This window comes from Cupressus sempervirens, chromosome 10 (genome assembly GCF_028749045.1).
Source record: "Cupressus sempervirens isolate cs-2001-9-10 chromosome 10, ASM2874904v1, whole genome shotgun sequence".
NCBI classification, from domain to species: domain Eukaryota; kingdom Viridiplantae; phylum Streptophyta; class Pinopsida; order Cupressales; family Cupressaceae; genus Cupressus; species Cupressus sempervirens.
Genome location: NC_143127.1, coordinates 828,801,840 through 828,805,844, shown reverse-complemented (window position 1 = coordinate 828,805,844; position 4,005 = coordinate 828,801,840).

Sequence of the window (4,005 nt, the reverse complement as noted above, 5' to 3'; positions counted from 1 at the left end):
AAATAAAATCAAGAAATGGAAGAAATAAGAAAGGGAATCTCCAATCATATCCTTTTAGAGATAGAGACTTATATTAGGACATGTGAAATAATTAATCAAAAGGAAACTTCTCATCCTTCAAAAAATAATACCATAGAGAAGAATATAGTAATATCTACTCAAGAATGCGAAGAATTTGGAATATAAATAAATCTAGTAAAATCACAAAATTATAAAATCAATAAAGAACCTAAGAATCAGTTTAAGGATATGGAAACAATTGATAAAAATGGAGATGGCATTATTCTAGATTACAAACTAAATTACAAAATTATTCAAGAGCTTAGGGATGATAACAAAGAAAACAAAGATGCATAAATAGAAAATAACACTCTAAATGCTAATAGTAATCTAAACAATCTAGTTATTGCAGCAATTTTCAAAGTTATTGAACAAAAAAAATGAGGAAAATAAAATAGAAGATGTGGGAGGAACTCCCTAGCTGAATTAAAAATAGTTGTAGGAATGATGGATAATCGAAATGAGATAAATGATCTAGTTCTTATAGGGAAGGGGAATTTCCTTTGCACATTGCCATGAAACTCACTAAATAGAATGATAGGGGAATAAATGCTCGTAGAAAAAAATGCCTTGTCAAACATAATCTAACCTTATTTGAATCAGGAATTATTCTAATACAAGAAACCAAATTAAATAAAGAAGAGGGAGAAAATCTCAATAAGAAACTCGAAATCTGCAAAACAAAAATCATTGAATCTATATGGGCATCACTAGGGATTGGAGTTATTTGTGATATGAGAAAAGTTGATTACAAATTACAAATATCTAATAAAAATTTAATGAGGGGAAACTTAGAATCTTTAAAAGTGAAGTTCAATTCATTCTAATAAATTTATATGGACCTATACCAAATATAGATAAGAAAACACTATGGAATGAAGTTAGCAACCTTATGGAAGAATACTCTACAAAGAAATTCTTCTTAGGAGGATACTTCAATGTTATTATTAATCTAGAAGAAAAATATGAAGGGCCATAATTAGTAACATAGTCAATGTCAAATTTCAATAAATGGTTTACTACTAATAATCTCATGGATATTCCAACCTATAACAAAACATTCACATGTAATAACATAAGAATGGGTTTTTTTCCAAATTGCTAAATGACTTCACATATTGGTCTCCAAAGGTGACCTTACTATCATTAGCTTCTATTTTAATATTATGACTCTTCCTAATGCAAGATTGTATTGTTTCGTGATAAGACTAGAAATAGAAGAACAACAAAAACAATCTAGAAACCCCTTTAAATGTGAAAATGTGATTTTTAGACAATTTTTTTCTTTAAAACTTAAGATATTGGTGGCAAGAAAGTAATTTTGAAGGATAAAAACTATTTTATTTTGTGGTAAAACTAAAAATGCTAAAGAAAAGACTACATAATGCAATAAAGAACATTTTAAATGTTTTTAGAGAAAAATTAGAAAATGAGGAGGAAATAAAAAAGAATAATAAAGAAATTTTAAAGAATGGAATGGATAACAAAATATATATGAAATAATAAGAACTTCTAGCAAAGAAAGAAAATATTTTATCTAAATAAGAAATATTTTGGAAATTGAAATCATGGGAAACAAGGCTAATAGAAGGAGACAAAAATAAAATTTTCTTTCACAATAGCACCATTAATAGAAGGAATATTTGTTAGCGTAAAGGATTAATTTAATTTCATTTTATCAAATTACCTTTACTCCCTTCTTAAGATTTCCCTTTATGAATATTCATCCCCATTTAATAATTAAATATTAATTATTAAATGTCATTTACTTCTTAGGGTTTCTCTTTTAGGTTTTACAATCTCCTTCTATAAGGCTTGATCAAAATTGTATATTTTCATTCATTCTTTTGGATGATAATTAAATCCTAGATATTATCAAAGCAAATTCTTTATTCTTTTCTTTTGTCTCCTTTATGAGAGATTTTTTGCATGCAGGTTACTTGGGCTTAGAAGATTTTTTTTTCCATCAAATCTTACATGGTATTAGAGTTGGATTTAGTGTAGCTTGTTCATAGTTTTTCAAGGAAAAGAGATCAAGGGTTTATTGGATTAGATCTAGTATATTTTGAGCATCTTTTGTGGAAATATGGAGTCTCTAAAATTTAGAGCACTTTGAATCCAAACAAACCTCACAATTGGATATAAAGGATGTCAAAACCCCTATTTTTATATAAAGTATTTTAATTTTGGCTAGAGTTGACAAGGGAGGCAAAAAACTGTATATCAGGGTTGTACGACCCTCAAAACACATTTTGATGCGACATTTTTATGAAAAAAATTAAAAATTAAAAAATATTTTTTTAATAAAAATGTAGCACATTTTATAAAATGCACCACCGCTAGGATCTACACCCACCATCACACCGCAATAGAGCCACTATCGTGCCACCTGCCCTCTATCTGTCAATGTGTCACCTAATCCTTTCCTGAGCACAACTCTAAGGCCACCATTGTCTATCTCTCTGTTGCCAAACCACTTATGAGCCCCTAGCCCATCCTTGCCTAGTAGGTGGTCCTATTGCAACCAAGGGACTAAATTTTTTTTGCTCTAGAGGATTTATGCTTTTTTTTTCCTTCTATACCTGCATGTCACTTTTTATGATATCTTGAGCATATAGTATTGAAATTGAGCAAATGAGATACCATCAAAAAGATGATTCCAAGATGAACACATTGATGCAAGTTTAGGGGTGATTTTTTCTTGTATGGTACCTAGTTTTGCAATCCAAGCCAATGATCATTTTTGTATTCTAGAGAGCATATTTTTTAAATTTTGCTCTATTTTTTGATCTAGAAGAAGCATTGGAAAAGTATCTATAAGCTCTTTCTAGATTCTTTGTTATTGTCACCAAAAATTTTCCAAGGTATACATGATACTGATTTGAAGGTTTTTTCTCTCTTCTCATTGTATAAGCTTTCCTTCTAGCATCTAGGGTTCAAATTTTTGTATTGTGGAGGGTTTCTTTCAATTCTTATTTTTATAATTAATATCAATAAACCAAAATTATATTAAAATAAACACCCTCTAAAAAAATAGTTGAGATCCCCTCTTGTCTAACACTTCTGACCCCACATAACTAGCACTTTCAAGATCCCTTCTTGTTAGCTTTACAGAGGGCCTTTACGGTCATGGTGCATAGGAACAAGATGGATGAGGCCATGGGGTTCATTATTTTGTAGGTATCTGATAGTTTGTAGTTTCATCTTCATGGGTTCACTACTGCTTAAGATATGTGGATTGATCTAGAGGGATTTTTTGGTATAGTTAATGAGTTTAGGGAACTTCAGCTAGAGGTAGCACTTACATCACTTGTACCTGATGATTTCCCCTCTATTCAAGACTTTTTGATGAATTTTAAACAACATAAATCTTTGTTACATAGGTGTGGGAAAGTAAAGACTGATAAGGAATGCATTTATTTGATTTTATCAAAACTTTGAGGAAACTTTCAAATTTTCTCTTCTATCTTCCATTCCACTATGGGTGCTTTGGGTCCTAGATTTACCATGCCTAAATTTGAGGTATTTTGTGATTAGTTGACTAGAGAGGAGGCCAATCTTACACATATAGACTCTCTAATAAGATCAAAGGACTAGGCATTGGTTTCTCACACATCTACAAGAAATCCAAAGCATAAATCAAATCCCAAAATGGATTTGAAGCTAGTAGTGAGAGTTCCTCCAAGCTATCTCAAAAATTAGATTCTCAGAAATCCACTCCAAATGGTAAACCTTCTAAGTCTAGCAAGTCTTCCTCCAAACCTAATAAGTTAACAAGTGATCCTTGTGATGTTTGTGGTGGGGAAGGACATCTAGTTTCTAAGTGTTGGAAACATCTTGAGGATTTAGAGGAGATCATGTCACAACATAATATTACTTCTCTGAAGCCACCACATCGTCCTTCATGGAAAGGACTTGATCTTTATGCAAGAGCCTTATCTTCTT